Source organism: Struthio camelus, chromosome 7 (genome assembly GCF_040807025.1).
Source record: "Struthio camelus isolate bStrCam1 chromosome 7, bStrCam1.hap1, whole genome shotgun sequence".
Lineage (NCBI taxonomy): Eukaryota > Metazoa > Chordata > Aves > Struthioniformes > Struthionidae > Struthio > Struthio camelus.
This window is the reverse complement of record NC_090948.1, coordinates 18138257-18158028: the sequence shown is the minus strand read 5'-3', so window position 1 is coordinate 18158028 and position 19772 is coordinate 18138257. Positions and strand designations below refer to the sequence as shown.

Here is a 19772-nt window from a genome sequence, read left to right as displayed (position 1 = left end):
CCCTTCTTATCTTTAGTTAACTTTTAATTAAAAAAAAAAAACTGTTCATACTCTGAAGTCAGGGGTAAGGTTACTTTCTCCTTTCTTACAGGTAAGCACGACATTTTCTCCTCTCTAATCATATGGTATGCTGTGGCTTTTTTTTGCTACTCACTATTTATAAGAAGTAGTATCTCATAAATTTATATGTTGATAATACTAGATCCTTTTTAAATTCCCTACCTTTTGCCCAATCTATTAGTAATCCAGGGAGAAAGCACCAATAATAGCACCAAGGCCATTATATTTTAGTTCTTCAGAACAGGGGACTGATCCAAACATTTTTTTTTCTTTTTCTGAATACTTAGTTTAATTCCCTAGCTCAGCTTTGTGTCCCTACTGCTTCTTCCTTTTCCTGCTGCCCCCTTACAATTACTGTCCATTCTGCCGAGTTGCTCAAGTAGGCATTCTCCTGAGACTTAAAAAAAAAAAAAAAAAAAGGGGGAGAGGAAGGCAGGAGGAATATACTGGGATACTTATGATGACATGGGCAACCCTTGAAAATGAACTGATTGAATTACCAGAAAAATATGCTATAGAAGTAGAGAAAGTAGAATCTGTATAATTTAAAATTTTTATGAAGACAGCCCGTGTATAAGCTCCACAAAATAAAATTGTGACTTGTTGCTGGAAGGGGTTTGGAGACCTTTTCTAAATCTTATATACACGTTTTCTTGAATTGGAAACCAAAGAATCCCTCCATTCTCTTAGATTCTGGTTACTGCTGAGATGGATAATATTATCTTCTGACTTTCTTACTTTTGCAGAGCTTTCTTGTTTGTGGAAAGCAGGTTCCTATTTTCAATCTAGTACTTTGTAGTGGCGTCTGTGAAACAGGAGGCAGTTTCCAGAGCTCTGTCGGTCTTCCTGCTGCCCACTAAACTTTGAAGGGGAACTGAGGAATGGACTGGAATCTTATACTAAGGTTACTGCAGGACTGCACATCCTTCTGGAGACTCAAAAAGCCATTCTCCTTTCGTACATATTAAGAAGTTTAGTTTTTCTGATTACAAATGTAAACATCTATTCTCTTCAAATATTGGCCAGATTTCTATAGGAAAAACAAAAAAAGATGCAGTTCAGCCCCCTGGGCTAAAGCTACTAAATAGATGGGGAAGTTTTTAAGTCTAGAGGAAACAAATGTAAGGCCTCCATATTTATGAAATAGGTGTTTCTAACTGATATGTGAAATAAGTGGAAAAGCTAATAGAAAGACATGTATTGCAAAGGCTCGAGCAACTGGAACTGGCATAAAAATGTCCATACATTTGGTAAGTTACTGTTGTTTCAAAACCACACTTTATTTTTTACGTGTTTAAGTTTTTTTTTAATGTAAATAGTAATTTCCATTAACCTTATTCTTTCCTTCATTTTAACATCATGTTTTTAAGCATGTCACTCGTGTTGTTTTTGCTTAATCCCGAAAGTGTAACAAGATCTCTGTGGAATTGTGGTGGTGTAATATTACTATTAAAATTTTAGATTGCAAATAAGAGAACAGAGTATATCATGCAAGTGATGCATTGAAAATTAAGGATCAGATGTTAAGATTATCATACTAAATAGCACTGGTTTGCCTTTGCATGTGTAAGGAGGCTGCTTACAAAGACAATCAAATGGATATGTAATCACAGAACTGAGGCAATTGGAAGAGACCTCTGGATATTGTCTAGTCCAACCCTCCTGCTCAAAGCAGAGTTAGCTAGAGCAGGTTGCTCAGGACTATGTGTAGTTGGGTTTTGAGTATCTCCAAGGCTGGAGACCTCACAACCTCTCTGGGCAACCTGTTCCAATGATTGACCACCCTCACAGTAAAAAAGTGTTTTCTTATTTTCAAACGGAGTTTCTGTGTTTCAGTTTGTTTTGACTAATGTCTCTTGTCCTTTTACTGGGCACCACTGAGGAGAGTGTGGCTCCATCTTCTTTACTCCTTCCCATCAGGTATTTATACATACTGTAAGATCACCCTCCAGACTTTTTCTTCTCAGTCTCAGCTCTGTGAGCCTCTCCTTGTATGAAAGATGCTCCAGTCCCTTAATTATCTTTTTGGCCTTTCCCTGGACCCGCTCCAGTATGCTCATGTCCTTCTTGTACTGGGGAGCCCAAAATTGGACCCAGCACTCCAGATGTGTCTCACCAGTGCTGAGCAGAGGGGAAGGATCACTGCCCTCAGTCTGCTGGCAATGTTCTTCCTGGTGCAGCCCAGGATACCATTGGCAGCCTTTGCCACAAGGGCACGTTGCTGGCTCACGTTCAGCTTGCTGTCCACCAGAACCCCACATCCTTTTCTGCAAAGCTGCTTTCCAGCTGTTTAGTCCCCAGCCGCCTTCTGCTGCATGGGGTTGTGCCTCCCCAGGTGCAGGAGTTCACATTTCCTTTTGTTGAACTTCATGAGATTCCTGTCAGCCCACTTCTCCAGCCTGCTGAGGTCCCTCTGTTTACGGCAGCGCAACCATTTGGTGAATCAGCCCCTCCTCCCAGTTTTGTACAGCCTGTAGACTTGCACTTTGTCCCATCATCTAGGTCATTAATGAAGATGAAAAACAGTATTGGCCCCAGAATCAGTAGTCTTTCATTCAGCTGAACCAATTACCTGTCCTATATTAGAACAGTACAGTGGCTTTATAAATATATGTTTGCTGGAGGTGGTGACAAAAACTTGAAAATAATGGCACCTGTGTTCCACGTTTCCTCTTGCTTTGCCCCGCTCACCTGCTTTGCCAGCAACAGAGAGCAGAAGAGACATTGGACTACCCCCATACTAAGTGAAGGTTTAGAAAATTGCTAGGGTGATACTTAGTGCACTGTTTAAGCTTGGTCTAGGGTCAAGCTGTTTTGCTTCAGGAAAACTGCTTCAGTATTCCATGAACAGAGTTTTCTGTTGGGTTATCAAGTCACTAATGCATCTACTTTTAGCTATAAAGCTCCATTTTCTTTGTGTGTGTGTGTGTGTGTGTGTGTGTGTGTGTGTGTGTGTGTGGACAAATGAGGAGAAGGAACCTTTTCATCATATGAAGGCTTTCCATTTACAGAATGGTAAAGAAAACTTAAAATACTGAAACTGCTGATTTTCTTTTTTTCCCCCCTTGAAATGATGATACGGTATCTTAGGGATATGGTGATGAGCTAAGTATGTTCTTGGCTTAATGTCTTGGACCTTAATATCAAGAAGCAATCTAGTCTTTAATTTGATTCTGAATTCACATCCTATAGGAACTCCATTAGAAAAATTGAAGAATTTTGCTTCTCTGTATGATGCCAAGGCATCTCAGGATGCCTCCAGAATTTGAAGAGAAATAGCTCTTGGCTTTTAAGCTGCAGCGAACAGTTAGAAATCGCAAAAACTACTAATGGGTACCTGTGAAGATGCGTAGATCTCGTCTATACTTTGATTTCCAAAACTGATATAAATACATATGTCCATTGTCTCAATTTCAGAAAGATGATTGCCTTACCTGTAAAACAACGGAGAAGTTCATTTAGTTCTTTTCCCCCGCTGCCATTCTTCACAGACTGCTAACCATCCATTTTATTTATTATATTTAAGTTTCTGGAAGTAATGTTCTACTTTTTGTCAGCTTAAAGAGTGTTTAAAGAGGGAGGAAGAAAGAGATGCCTGATTCAGCTTTGCATAAACCACAAATAAACTTTTTTTTGCCAAAATCAACCTCAAAACGTGTTCTAAGAATATGTGTGTTTACAATGGGATCCTAGTTGATATCTGTAAAATGTGTAGCATCTGTGACTGCTGCTGTCATTTGATAGCACCAAAATTTCATAGCCCAAAAGCAAGAGAGAGGGGAGATAGATTGTTTCGATAAATGGCAGAATAGCAGTGAGTAGAGACACCATTTTTCAGATGTGAGTGAATAAAATTTAAAGTAATTGGAACGCTGAGCAGAGCTATTTATTTTCTGGATGCAGAGAAACTTGGCTACTTCTCGCCTTCAAAACTTAGCATTTATGTAGTGCTTACCGCGTACAAAACACTTTACAGACATTAATGTTCTTCATAATATCCTCTGAAGCAGGTAGATGATCTTATTTCTACAAATGAACGGTGTAAGACCAATATATTTTAGACCTAGGAGCTTGATAGTAGGTACCTGAGTTTGAATTTTGATTATAAATTTGTTCAAAGTGTGCAAAGGGCAGAACTGGTCTGTCAGTAAGTATTTACCATGGCTATAAAATTCAGCTCTTACAAGATACTTTTTCTTTTTTAAGGAACAAAGATACAGGGTTTCATTATGAAAACTTAAATATTTGTCTCTATGATAATACAGTCTAGTCAGATGTAGTTTTTCCTGAATTAATATGTTGACTGCTATTCCCAATGAATTTTTCAATGTTTTCTATTTATACAGAATAGATCTTTAATTTACAAATGATATGTCTGATTTAGCTTCCATTTTGGTGGAAAGGTGGTCACATGTGGGAAGAGATGGAGCTTATCTCTTCTGTCTCAACCCTCCTCAACTGACAAACCTTCTTCCCTCCAGCAGTCGGTTGACAGTGATCAGTTTGAGGATTATCTCTAGATGGAAAAGGTCTACAGCTTTACTTCAAAAGTAAGATTAAGAAGAAAGTAGCTGTCATCTATTTCCCCGGCTTAACTATTTAAAGCCAGCTATAAAAATGCCATATACTCAACTAAGCTGTTCCGTGCCTTTCTATACATTAGGCAGATCTTATTAAATGAGAGGTGCTAAACCCTTGAGAATTATGGTTTGTAACACAAAATATAAAAAACTTAATTTTGACTGGAACTTCAGAGTTTATTTTTAGTATTTCTATTCTTTAAAAATAAACTTTATGCAGCTATTATAATAAAATATTTTATCTTGTGACCTTGACATTTAAGAAAAAGCAGATAGTTCTCTGTTTAAAGAGTTTGTGTCTGATAACAGCTAGATTATCAAGCATCTTCCAGATTTGTCACAAATTAATTCTGAGACCACTGTGATTCCTATTGTATGACTTATAAAGGAAAGTACTGTCAGATTTAAGATGGAAAATCATTTGCAGTTGTCAGCTCTGACACTTTCTAGTGATAGATTCCTTAGATTCGGTATAATGCCTTGTTTGTTGAAAATATACATTTAAAAGATTTTTTTCTAGGTCACAACAGTTATGGACATCTTTTAGTCCTAATCCCCAAACGTTACATTCTGTCAGTCTCAGCCAGATCTGACTCTGCTTCCTTCATATCACATACTACCTTTAGTTTATTCTGTAAATATATAGCTTAATGTAGTTAGAAGGGTTTTTAAAATCTAAATATTTTTTTAAAAAGCTTAATTTACAGAATTCCATTTTATGACTTTGGTTTTGTTCTGTATTTTTAAACGTTGAACCTTCCACGACAGTAGTTTTGGTAACCAGTGCCTCCCTGACTTTCTGGTTATAATATTTTTTCCCCCTTGTATAGTAGGTTAGCGAAATATCCTTACAGTGGATAGACTTTTGTGTGCTTCTAAGGGTTTCTAAGTTCAAAATCTGACATGTGCACTGGAGAATGAAGAAAAAGAAAAGGCTTATTATTTTCATACTCTACTGCATTCTTATGTTAGCTCTGAGTTTCTGGATCTTACTTTGAGATCCAGGTCTGCACACTCAAAAAAACCCAGGAGATTGTGGCTGTTCAACAGGTTACGAGCTGAATGCTTTTATTGTTTTCATCCTTTTTTACTCAACTCCACAAAAAATTATAGAAGTTTAATACATTTATTTAAATGTTTGCTGGCTGGCTTTTTATGCTTACACTTTATCTCCAGTATCGTGATAGTATAAACAGTGTCAGTGATGGAAAAAGGAAATTTAAAAATTAAATGTGCCTTGAAAAGATGAATTAGGATAATTACATATGCAGTTTTCGAAAACTGAGTTAATACAAATCTTGGCTAAAAAGTCGTTCCTCAAAGTCGGGGTAACCAGGTATTCAGAGAAGAATATTGCATCTCCTTTTTTTGAATACTTGCATGGTCATATACACAGAAAATTGTGCTTTAACACTCTAAGGAATTGTTCTACTTTGCTTCTATAATGAAGCATTTTCCTTTAATCAAATGGAAGCCAACAGGAATGCACAGGCATCTAACATAGCTTTATGTTGCCCGCTGGGAGATATTTGAATTTGTGCTGGCTTGCACTAGAAGGAAATGCCGTTAAAGCATTTTTTTCAGTAAAACCTCTAATATTCAGTACCTACCTGTAAAGAAAATGAGATATCATATATACTGATTAAGACAATTAACTGTTGGAACAATCTAGAATTAAAAATATGTGTTACATTATTCCTGTACAAGCTCATCACATTATTTTACAGTGTAGATTAAAAAAATAAGAGTTGCTCTGCTGTTATTGACTTTTTATGATCTTAGGATACGGAGGCATTCTCATTTATGAAATAGAAATAATAATTTTTTATATAGTTACATATGTATGGAAGGTGATAACTATCTAGATCTTAAATTGCAATTGTTTGTTCTGGTGGAGATAATTTTGCTTGTGTCTATACAAGATTCCTTACGAAAAGTTTGTAAAAAGAAGAACGTTAGGATTGTCAAGTAACTTTTAAAAATCATGAGTCTGAAAATACCAGTTTTCTGTGTATATAGCGTATTGTGTGTACATTTGTATTTTGACACTTTCTCTGGCTGTGCAGTCATGTGCTGTTAGTCCTGTCTGCATGGAATACACTCATTGTGCATAGTTAATAATAACAAGGGATATTTCTTTATCGTTTTTCATTTGTGGATCTTAATGGGGATAATAAGAGTATAATAATGCTGATTTTTATAATGTTACTATAATCTTATTTCTTAAACAGATGGAGAGACCAAAACATGCACAGCAAGCTATTATACAGGAGGCCCTGAGAAAAGCTTAGAGTTAAGTTTTGGTTTTGCAGCTACTGAATGGGAGATGTTCAATATAGGGCTTCAGTGAATAGCATGCCCCATGCACAGTGGTTTAAATCTACTGCACAGTAGTTTAAATCTACTGCAGTGTGTAATTAAGGCAAGCTTATTTTTCTGTGCTTATCAGTGTGCTCACATAAGGAATGAAGGAATTTTAGCTATCAGTTTGGAGTTGGTCGGAAACACTTGGAAAGAATGTTTCTGTTAAAACACTTCTTCCTCTTAATATTTCATGAGAGTGTATTAATTCCGTCTAATAGAAATTCTGTGTTTCCTACTCCTAACCCCCTTTAAGGGAATTACAGAGATAGGTCCCAAGAATCCCAATTGTAAGGCAGATGTGTCACAGCTTTCCTGGTCATGCTTCTCCAGAGCTTACCATGCTGGCAGCAGGAAATCTGCATAGCTAAGGGAGTTCATTTCACTTAACACAAATTTTATTTTTCATTTTAACAAAAAGCTTGGAGAAAATGTCTTCCCACTCCTCCAAATTTGCTCAGAAATACTGATGTCATAAAGTGTCATCCTTACATGGAATTATTTCTTATACTGGTGAAACTTGAGAACTCCTCAGAACAAGATTCTATGTTCCAGTTAGCTAGATATCCAGGTACACAACATCTTGACCTCTTAATGTCTAACTTATTCTAATTTTGCTGCTGACTAAATACCTACTTAGCTTTAATGCATTCCTGTTTAATGTGTGTAAAGAACATCAGTTGGGATGGTTCTGAAAAGTGAATATCGCAGTCTGATTTGTAAGATCATAAGGAAAATAATTTTGCTTGTTCAAAGTTTTAGAAGTTGGTCCATTTCTATATAATGTCATGAAAATGAATGTAAGAAGGCTGAATGACATGGGAAGGGCTGTAAGAAGCTTTTCGATTGTGCTGCATCCCATATTACGCTGCCATCAGAATTTCACAAGAATTTCATCAGGATTTCTGTTTCTGAAAACTATATATATTTCAGGTTCAGGTTAAAATAGTAAACCAAAACCATGTGGCCGTTCCATGGAAAGTGCGATGGAAATACCGTGTGCTTTGCTAATGTTAAATAGCGAGGCCTCACTGCAGCGCTGGGAAGTACCAATTGGAGATTCTCCTCTAGATGGGGAAGGTGTATGAAACTGGAAGTGACTCGAGTGCGTGTCTGGTGCTTTTATTACTTCATGTGCTTGAAATGAGAGGGTTTTGGGAGTGCACCAGATGACTGTCTGGTGACTAGTGGACATTCACAGTAGTGATACCAAGCTAGCAAGACAGCTGAAAAGTAAAGTATTTAAACAAAGGCAGGATTGGAGTGCATCAAGCTGTTCTGTTAACAACTTTCTAACTTTGGGAATCGATACTGAATATGTGACAGGTTTAGCAGCCATGTTTTCGACTACGATCTCGACAAAAAAATTGTATTGGATAGTTCTGATTCTTCCAACCCGCTTGTGGTTTTTTGGAAAGGAATAAAACAAACCCAAAAATCTCTATTCCATTATTCCTCTGCAAAGAAAACAGACAATCCTTTCCAAGGCCCCATTCAGTGGCAGTCTGTTACTCAGAAAGGTATTGCAGCAGTAAGGACCCCTCCGCCCCACCCCACCCCCATTTTTTGCTAATGATAACACTGTTCTTCCTCACCTTAATCTGTAATGCTAACATTTATAATGCTGCTGTTTTTTAGACGATTTACTCTGTGTTGGGGAGGGAGGAATGTTCCCTGTAGTTTAATCATACTTATTTTTTAAGCTACATTTTTTACATTTCTTCAAAGCTCTGTTTACTTGTTCATTTATCTATTTCCTGTTTATTTTTAAGAAGAGTCAAAGTTTAGTTTACATACAGCTGCAGATTTCCTTTTATGCAGTCTACTTTTCCTTTTTTTTCCCCTTAAACCTGTGGTTCCCTTGATACTTATATCTGCTTTATTTTTCTGGCTTCTCTGTCTCTTTGTTTCTTTTTTTGTTTGTTTGTTTCCCCCACGCTTGCTTTCCAGTTCTGCTTTTGCTCTCTGCTTGTCATTCTTCACCATTTTCCAATCTCTTAGATCTGGTTTTATGAGTTCTAAAATGAAACCTCAAACCCTGTTGAGCTGCAGGTTTTGATTAGTGCTGCTTGGGATAGAATTTTCTCCTGAAATCTTTTTTTTATCAGATGATACCAGTTTGTCAAAACTCTACCTGTTCACCAGCATTTTGACGAAATTGATAATTCAGTGCTTAGGGTGCTCTCATGGTATGTGGAGGGCAGTAAATTGAACAGAATGAGGGCTTTATCTCATCATGTTTTGCTTATATGTTGCACTGGGAAAGTGTATTCTTTTTCTGTTTATCATTGAAAACTTGTTTTTTATTCTAGTGTAGCAGAAACTGTCTGTATAGTGTAGCATTCATTTTCTTGTTGAACAAAAACGTTGACTGATCAGCTTTAGATGTAAATGAAATTTGGATTTGGGACATTTTTGACACATCTTAAAATAGTTTTGAATGTAACTGGATGCCAAAAGATAGAGATATGTCTGTAACTCTTTTTTTTTTCCTCCTGCAAGACTATTCAGTATAATACCATTCACTTCTGTGTAGTAGCTAGTGGCTGCTACAGTGAGCGTATATCATTCAGTGTAGTGCAACATATGTGAGCATACCCCTCACCCAAGATTTGAAAGCTGGGTTATCTTATGTGCTTCTGAATCCGCATCTTCTCCCTCCCAAGAGAGTGTCGAAGTAACTAGTGCCTAAAGTACTATGGTGTTGGGTGGGGTGAAGGCTTTTCACTGAAAATGTTTTACTCTCATTTATTTAAATATTAATGAGACAGAGAATACAGCAGTGGGGCAGATATCCCTCCCCTATAGGTGGGGAATGGGCTTTTCTGTTCCTGCTGCCGTTAAGGGCAGTTGCTTTAGAGCCACTTTAAGTCTTGGTCTTGGGGTAGATAATTAGTCCATGCAGAATGAAGTATGAATGAATTGAATGAATTGGCAGTGCACCTTGTTTTCCTGTTTTCCTCCGGCCTCTGAGAATGGACTGGAAGATATAGTGGATATGTACAGATCCCTCCAGGCAAAGATGCAATTGTTCTGGGTTACCCAGTGTCTCATGAAGGCCACTCTCTGCCAGCTGGAGAAGAATGGTGACATTGGCATTACCAAAAAAGCAAGGAGAGTTGTGCACTAATATGTGCCAACAACATCAGAGAGAGAAGGCAGAGAGGCATGTCTGTTTCCTGTGAGCTGCCTTTGACAAATGGGGTTGCAACAGGAGAGGTGGGAGTCAAGTGATAGGCTGTTTGGAGAAAAGACCTGGGAAGTATTTAGATGGAAGTAAAACTGTCCATTTAGAAGAGAACGTTTGAGGAACTGCCAAGGAAAGTAAGCAAGCAGTGATTTGGATTGTCCAACAGTGTTATCAGTACAGGACGAGGGGACTTTTTCAAACAGGTTATGGGTGGCTCAGAGGTGGCTAGTGACTTTGGATGCTACCTAATAATAGATTCAAAAAACTGACTGTATTACAGAGAACTGGTACTTAGTATTTGTGAAAGTTAGGTTCACTTTTAAGAAGAGTCAATTTTTCAAATTTAGGCTTCATGTTTAAAGAATCTAGTCCTATATATTCACTTACTTTAATATATGTTCACGATGCTCTTTCATAGGCTTGCATACATGTAAACAGAATTATCTGCTGTAGCAATGCTATTTTTCCTCTTGTTTTTCACTGAAGGCAGGTAACAGATCCATCTCTACATTAGCAAAGCCTAGTGATTTTTAAGTGTCTGATCCCGCAGTGTGGTTTAGCACATGTGTATTTGCAAACTTGGTATTAGCTCTGCTGGAGTCTACGGAACTGTATGCAGTTGAAGTTAAAGTTACTTAAACTGAACTTGCATTGAGCACTTCTGAGGCTTATTTGTTTAATATTGGAACCGATTCCATATGTTCTAGTAATAGTTAAAAGAGGAAAACATTCTTAAAAAGCACATGAAATTTTGAAAGGAACTTAGAGGAAGAAAAGCAATATGCATACATTTGTTTCTTCAGTTTAACAATGTTTTAGGGAGCTGGCATAGGGAAAGCTTATAATCACTTTTAGATGATGTTTGGATTGTGGTATTGAAAGGAAGGCTTCCAGCTTTGCAGATTATGCTAAATTGGGAGGAACAATGCAGTCACATTTTGTACAAAAGAAGTTAGATCAGTTAAGTATTCAGGCTAATAACTGTCAGATGTAGTTAAATGTAGATATGTAATACTACTCTTGGAGCAAGATTAAAAATGGAGGGTATCTACTGAATGGAAAATTTTGGAGCGTGTTGACCAGCAGAGGGATTGAAGGACCTGTTAGAAGGATAACTGGTGTATAAAACACTGTTGCAGTACAACTGCACTGTAGCTGGGGGAAAAAAAAGGCAGCGTTATGTATATAACAAAGACATTGAAAATATAGACAGCTGTTAAGTAATAAATACATGGGAGCACTCAAAATTAAACTGAATTAAACATTTTTATTTAAATTGTACTAAGTCAATAGATGTCCCTTGTTCCTTGTCTCCATTCATTGTATTTCACAGAACAGACATGCTATTTCTGAAGAAATGTGTGTACACATGGACTGATATATTTTAGAGTTAATTTGGTGTAATATTCCTGAATTTTCCTATGTTGATGTGACCTTAGATCTTATCTGGCAAGTTCAGGTGTGCAATATGCTTTTCTCTGAGAATACTTACTTCATAGAACCATGTTATCTCCTAGTGAAAGAGCAGACAGGTAAAATACCACTGCAGCTTCTTATCACATAGCAGACTTTACCTGCTCCATGTGAAACTGTTCTTTCAAAGAGGATGGTGGAGACTAAATAAAATACAATAAAAAGGTGTGATGTATTTTTCATTCTATGGGGAGCAAAGAATATAAAACAGATTGAACAATAAGGTGAAAAGATGTCAGTGTTTAAGTGGAGTCTAGGTAAGAGGAATGTGTGGTATTAACCCAATGATGAGTTAGGTACTGTCCTTCTCTATAGAATCTGTACTCAGTCCTGGACTTGTTATTATGTAGTAATCCACTTTCTCAATATGACATCAGTACAAGAGGGGTCTGTCTTTGCCTGCAGAGCCCTGTGCTGTCCGTTTATTTGCTGGCCTCTCTTACAAGCAAAGGCACATTACACTCCATTTCTAGTTATGGTCTTTTCTGCCCTTCATCACACTTCTGCATTTGGTGCAGCAACTGCAAGAGCTGAGAATCTGTTTTATGTCTACTGGGCTTGACTTTGCTGGTGAATCAAAAGCACAGAGGTCACATTGGCTCTTGGTGAAGAAGCTGAGCTTTATGCTGTGAACAATCAACAGTTGGCCAAAAGCTGTGTGTGAAAGGGTTCAACGGTAGAGCCCTGTTGTAGAAAGTTAGTGTTTTATCCTCCATGTGATTGGTGTCTGAAATCCGTCTGCAGTCTCTAGCAAAGAAAGATGAGTGATAGCCAGTTCCTGGAGAAAAACATAGATGCTGTAAGAACATGATGATGTTGATGCTGAACCAGTGTTAGAAGTTGGAGGATGGAGAGAGCCTAAAGTCAAGGTTTTGGTCCCAGAATCTTGACCAAGTTCTGGCTTAGATATATGCATACCTGCCTACCCTGGCTGCAAACCCAACTTTGAGGGTTGGGTAGGGTGAAGAAAAGAAAACATAAAATGTCCACAATACAAAGGAGCAATTCAAACTCTGGTATTGTTATATCTGAAGTCCACCACGTTAACATTGAAGTTAATCTTGCATCACTCCTGCGCTCACTTCTCTAACATTGGAATTGGTTTTTTGGTTGTGGCAGACACTCATCAAAGCTCACTAACGCTAGATCTTTGTCCCAAATTTTTATTTGTGGTCATATTAAATAAATTCTAGGTGTTGTAGTTTCAGAGCCTAGTCTAAGGAAATAATAATCTCTCTTGTACCCAAGGGTCATGCTCTTTGCTTTTGAAAAGCAAGTTCCATTTGGTCTGTCTCTTTCAAGCGCAGTTCATGTATTTTTGTGGAAGACAGCTTGCATGCCGTAAACATCACCCTGCCAGTCTAATTCTTAAATTGGAATCTTTATTTTTATGTTTTTGTATATCATCTTGGTGTACATACAGTCATTCCCCTCTATTTGTCAGAAAGATTTATGTGAGAGTAGACTATTAGCATGACACAACATTTTATTATTTTTATTAGCCAGTTCTTGTCTCTTTCCCCCCCCAGCCCACCCCAAGGACGTCTTTAGTGTATATTTTGTTTGTATTTGTTGACAATAAGATTAGGATCCCACTGTAGGAAAAAATTCTCTCTTTGGAAGACGAGAAAAAGGAACAATTCTGTACAACTGTAGTGCTGCAGAAGACTGGTCATAGTGTTCATTGCTTGCACCTACAGTGTAAAAAGCAGAAACTAACAGTCATTTCTTGTAGTGTCTGGTGATATTAGGTGCCACAATTACAGTGATGAAGGGTAGCTGCATAAGTGGACAGATGAAAATAATGAAAGCACTTCAGCATTTAAGGGTGTATATTGTTTGAATTGTTCCCTGAAGAAGAAGCACAGGGTCAACATTTTTTGGATTTAGATAGAATGACAGAATAACTCAACACTATTCATAACAGTGCTAACTGAAGCTAGTGAGCCTTTCATTTAAGAAGCACCAAAGCACAGATGGCACTCAATAAAACAAGGTACATGCAACTGAGGAATTTTGCTGAATAATTATTAGGAGAACTGAGGGAACGTCTTAAAGGAAAGAATGAGGCAAATGTTCCTGACGCTGCATGAACAACTACTTGAAGTGCAAGTCCCAAAAACTACTTAGTGAGAGCTCTTTAGATGGAGTAATAGCTGAAGGAGAGTAGTAAACTCAGAACAGAAGACAATTGCCTGCTTGTGTTTTACTGTGCTAAGAAAAGTGGAGTTTAAACACTCTCAGTAAATAAACAGGATTGCATCAGACACCTAGTTCCATCATCTGTTTCTTTTCTTAATTGGAAGAAACCTTGAGGATGTTATAATTTTATGTAGCTATTTAGGTCAGCTGTAGTTGCGTGGATCCCAACTTCAGCAAGTACCAACTCTTTTCCTGCTAAAATAATCAGGATAGGACTAGAAAAAAACAATTTCATCATTATTTGAAGCATGTAATCTGAATAATTGTCCCTGGAGGATCTTCAAAGATCTTCAGTTTCTTATTTATTTATTTTTAGAGCTCTGGGAGCACTTTAGTCTATTGGGGAAGTGGTTATTAAATCTGTTTAGTGCACTCTAACTCACTTTTGAAAGGCTTGCACCTGCTTCCATTGAAATGGGTGAGAACCCAGCCTAGGTATTGGAAGGGGAAAGGACTGAACTTACCTTTTGCATCCAACAGCTGCTCAATAACAAGAGCTATAATCAGTCAAGAAACCTTAGTCATGTTGAAACTGGGAAGAGATTAATCCTTCCAGAATGGGATGTTGCTTCGTATGTTGTTTTAATAATTTAGATCATTCTGAAGTTATGGATAATGTGGACTTTAACTAGGCTGGCTTAAAAGTATAAGATTCGGTAGCCTACAGCATAGGCAGCGTGCAACATAATGATGTGTATCTACCAAAAGTGGTGTTTTCTGTGCTAGTTTGAGTCTTAGTGTACATGAGGGTACTTGAAAGATATTACAGAATTAGCATTTAAAATCTATTTTTCTTACTTAACTGTACTATAAGATCTTTTTTCCAACACGAGATCGTTCTTATGGGAGTATGTCCTTTGTGTTCCTATTGTATATATTCCCATAGCATTGATATTGAGAGTCTGGTTTGAATTTTTTTTATTTAACAATGGTAGAGCTAATTCAGATCTTGCTCAGTTCCTTGCAAATTAATTGTAAACGCTTCTGTCATAGATTAGATGATCATAGTATAATTCAGGTTGGTAAGGGACCTCAGGAAGTCATCTGGTCCAACCTTCTGCTCAAAGCAGGGTCAGCTGTGAGGTCCGAGCAGGTTACTCAGGGCTTTACTTGGTTTGGTCTTGAAAATATCCGAGAATAGAGACTGCACAACCTCTCTGAGCAACCTGTACCAATGTCTGACTGTCTCCATAGTCAGAAAGTTTTTCCTTACAGACAGTCAGTCTCTTGTGTTTCAGCTTACGTCCATTGTTTCATGTCCTCCCACCCCACACTGCTGTGAAGAGCCTGGCTCTGTTGTCTTGACAACCTCCTTGTAGGCAAGCTTTAGTACCAGAAACTCTTCCATCATTAGTAGCAGAATTATAGACAAAGGCTATATCACAGATGTTTATGTGCCTCACTAACAAAATTGTCTTCCTTTTTTGTGGTTCTGAAACCAAAAAGGCATTGGAGGCAACTCAGCCTATGTGTCTAATCTCTACCATAGATGTAGGTGCTTTCTGAACTTTTTTTATGAATTTGGAAATAATCTAGAAGATTGTGTCCAGTCTACCACTGTGAATAACTAGAATTTAGTAAAATCTGTTGACTTAAGTATTTCTTCTATATTGGAGTAGCTATATTTCTATATTCTAGTTTTTTTGGATATTTCTGTTGAAATTGTAAATATTCTGGATAAAAATCTGTATTTTGTTTTATAGAAGCTTGGTCCAAAACAAAATGATTCTCAAGGTACTGTGTTAAAAGATAGATGCCGGTGAATATTTCTGAAGATGCCTTCGATTTAAAATTTTTTGGAAATAGTTATATTTGTAATTGCAGGTATATAACCTCTTTTTGTAGGAGGTCCTTTGATTAGTTTATCATGTTTATCACATATTTATATATAAATAAAACTATAAATAAAATAACTGTTAAAAGAAAACTTTTTTTAACAATGTTCATGATTAATTGCCTTTTATTCAGACACATAAATCTTTTGAAATGAGAATAAAAGATCTTGATGTTCCTGTTTCCTTCTGTGAATGCGCTAGATCTAATTATTTCAGTAACATTAAGCATTTCAGTATAACTTGCAGGTTATGTCTCCAATCAGTTCCTATTGTTTCAAGAGGAAAAAAGTTCTGAGTCATATAACCAAAAATTGTTCTTGTCTTTTTTTTTTTTGATTACATATTTCACAGATTTTATAGAGCAGGTTTTGCAAGTTTATTTTCCTACATGCACCAACTAAGAGAGACCTTTTTTTTAAGATACCTATTCAATTTCAGCCTGAACTAAATTTTCAGCAGAACAAGATCATTTAAAAATGTAGTCAGTTTTTGAGAAATGTTTTAAGATCTGTGGCTTGTAACTAAAATTATTTGAAACTACAAATTAATTGCTAAATTACAGAAATAAAGAGTGTACATTGGGGAATTGCCATGTATTTCTAAGGTGGTTATTTAAGTCCTTTATTTCTAGATGGGCATGTATCCTGAAGTATCAACATTCAGCACTGATCTTCTAATATATCTAGAACGAAAATTTCTGAAAGATGATCTGACTGGAGCCAGTGCTTTCAATGTGCAGAGAGCATTCTTCCACACTACCTTGACCAGCGGGAACTCAAGGACTGAACAAATCAACCTTGTTAGACTCCTGCACAACACAAAGTATGAGATGTAAGCTACAGGTTATAACTAAACACCAGAATTAAAATGCCTGACTACAGGGAAAACAAAAACAGAATACGTTTGTACTGTTTCCCTCTGTACACAAGCAGTAGGTAAAAGCAAAGAGTAAGGTGTACCGAAGTTAATTAGCTTTTTTGAAAAAGAAGAGTTCTAAAGCATTTGGTGTGTTTAACTGTTTCTTAGCTCACTTGACCATCAGAATTCATTGTGGTCACGTTATACAGAAATTCAGTCAACTCCATGCCTTATCAGTTATGCCCAGTATTGCATACTCAGAAAGAAGAGTATATGACTCATGTCTGTTTTGCCATTCCCGACTGAGTCTCTGGTCAGAAAACAGGTTGAAATTAGGGTCTGGGACAAACCTTTCACATTAGTACAAGACCCAAAATTCACTATTGACACAAATCCTAACTATTTGGTCCACCTAAGGAACTCACTCAGAAGCTAAGGAATAAAAGGTACTCCTGTAATGCAAAAGACATGACAGAGAACTCAAGATAACTGGTGAACATGAGAGAATACTTTTTCAGAATGGGAAACACAGTGATGTTGCAAGACAGCCTAATAGTTCACAGGTATCATGAGGAGATCTTGTCAGCAAGCATGGCAGGTTGAGATTTCTGGGCCCAAGATTGGATTCAGAAAATGAATGAACTCGTTGCTGCCTTAGTGAAATAATATTGATGTCTCAAATCTTCATATGGATGTAACATCAGTACCTCAGAGGTGAACTGAGGACTGTTTAGTTAGAAGTTATTTCTCTAGGTCTCAAAGGCCATTTGGGAAAGGAAAACTTGGGGAGCAGTACGTCAGGCTAGACTGGAAGTAGTGATTCCGAGGGCCATGCTTAGGCAATGCTGATCAATTAAAAGTCAGGATGTTGAAGCCAACAAGTCAGAGATGTCTGTTTTCATCAAGTGAATACACAAACGTCCCTCTATGCCATGTGACTTCAGCATGTAATAAGGCTAAAATTCGGAGTCTGGTCTCTCCAAAGTCAGTGGTAGCTTCAGCGACTGATTTTAACTGCCTAAGATAGAAACCCTCTCTCCGCTGATTGCACAAAGGATCCTAATTTTAGTGGAAAACTCAAATACCTGAAGACAGACTGTTAATACAGACCCCAGAAGTCAAACATTGAAGAGCAGTACCATAGGATCAGTGTAACTGAAACTGTGGATGGGCATGGGAAAAGTCTAAGGGGCTTGAGTGGAAATAGGAAGAAAATGTTTGATTGATGTTTGTAATAAAAATGCAAATGTAAAACAAACACAGAACCCGTGCTTACTCTTACGCTGATTGCTGTTCAAGTGCTTAGATCGCTTCAGTAGTTTAAGGCACTCAAATGATACTCTTGTATCTTTTCTGTCCTATCCTTATGCAGTTACACATTTTTCCTCACCTGGAGTTCTGACAGTTCTGATACTGCATGGGCATTATTGCAGACTAACTAATTTAATATATGATCCCTGGAACCGTTTGATTTGCTTTAAAGCTGACCTTTTTATCTTCTTTCTCAGCTTGCAGAAGAGAGTTGAATAAGTGGTATCTCACCTCAAATATTAATTTCAGATGGCTGTGTCTTCATTTTTTTATCCAAAGCACTGAAAGGTGTCTGACAGAGCTAGGATAAGAATTCCCTGTTCTTCTCTTCACTCGGATTATTTACAGAATATAGCAATGAAATTAAGAACATTAATAATAAAACCTTTGTTTTACTCAAAAAATTCCAAATCATAAATGAGAAGGTGCAGTTCTTTGCTGTTATCAGTGGCTGCATAGGAGAATTGAGAAGTCTTTCTCAGATGTGGACCATGCATACTATCTACTGCATCACACTTGGAGCTCTGAGTTTGAGAAGTCTGGATTGCCTTACTGCGACTGGTGGGTGTCTTTATTGAATTATAGCTCAAAGAGGGTTCTACACAATCACACAAGAACATGCATTTTAATTTGACTCATGAATCTGATTTCCCATCAGGGTGTTGCAGTTTCTTTTAAGTGATGGGATGGAGTAATATTCCTTTGACAAACTCCATTTTGCCCCTTAACCAGAGTTCCAGTGAGTTTATGATAAAGGAGAACTCTCCAATTAAATTGTAGATCTAGGGAGAGGGAGCATCCCTTCTACCCCAACCTCTATCTGTCTCATCCTTACAAAGGAGCTCTGCACCCTTTCAAAATATAGGTAGGGAAGCAGTTTCCAATAGATGGTGCTTTCTTGTTGGAGGAGGAGAGGTTGCTTTTTGTCCCTCACAGACTTACCTGAAGACAGGTCAAGTGCCTGTTGTCAGAGTAGATAAGACCTCTGAGTAGGAGATCGGGCAGCTCTCAACAGAAGCTTGTGGCACTCAAAGAGGTGATTTTAGCTTTGTGACCTGACACATCTAGCATGTTTTTAGCTGATCAAGATGAAAAGAGAGAAGCAGTGTGGATTACTTTTTATCTGCAGCCATTCTAGAATGAATATTACTGTCTGGCCAGTTGATGTATTTCAAAAACATTTCACTAGTGACTTGTCCTGAGGCAAAGGTCTATGTAAGAAATCCTTCTTGAGACCAGCCTTTCTGTCTGCCTGGAGATCACCTCCTCACCTCTAAAGTAGTCATAGGGAAACTAAACAAACCAATACAGAAGCAGGGAGAGCAGAGAGAGAAAACTACCCTGAGATTTTCCTGTCATAGCATGTCTGCCATGTAAGTTTTCACAAAAAAATTGTCAAGCTCCTACTTTCACATTAGGAAATACGCCTCCAGTGGATTGTATGGCAGGGTTTTATGGGGACTTTATTTTGTGGGTGTAGTCAAAACTAGCAATAAAAACTTCCTTTCAGAAATTAAGCCTCTAATCCTTGATTACTGGGCTAGGAAAGTGACATTTAATCCATTGCTATGATTAAGAATTATGTCTCTGCTCTGCTTTTCATTTTCTTCTAGGGCAACAGGAACCAAAAAATTCAGTGTGCTTATTAGATTTTTCTGATGCCTGAGACAATTCCCATAGGAGTTGAATGTTTTGCCAAATTGTTTACATGTTTGTAAACTCTCGGTAGCCATAGTATTCTTTAGGTAAAAATTTTTTGAGATTAATTCTTGTGTGTATTTAACAACCAAATATATCCAAGTGGATTTGACATTGTCTTGGCTAAGAGTAAGTTAACATCTACCAAAAAAATTTTTTGCAGTCATGCACAAAGCTGAGCCAACCGCATTGAAAAGCAGAAAC

General features: G+C 37.4%; 1 protein-coding gene and 1 long non-coding RNA gene across 5 annotated transcripts in view; one reads left to right on the top strand and one right to left on the bottom strand.

Annotated features, from left to right (window-relative positions):
• LOC104145967 (heparan sulfate glucosamine 3-O-sulfotransferase 1) overlaps window positions 1-19772 on the top strand; it is a 62216-nt gene that overhangs the window by 4798 nt on the left and 37646 nt on the right. The window lies entirely within an intron of this gene.
• Window positions 3002-10373, bottom strand: LOC138067801 (uncharacterized). Its single transcript, XR_011142144.1, has 2 exons — window positions 9945-10373; window positions 3002-3494 (listed from the first exon to the last, which is right to left on the bottom strand). It is a non-coding gene; the product is annotated as an uncharacterized lncRNA (long non-coding RNA).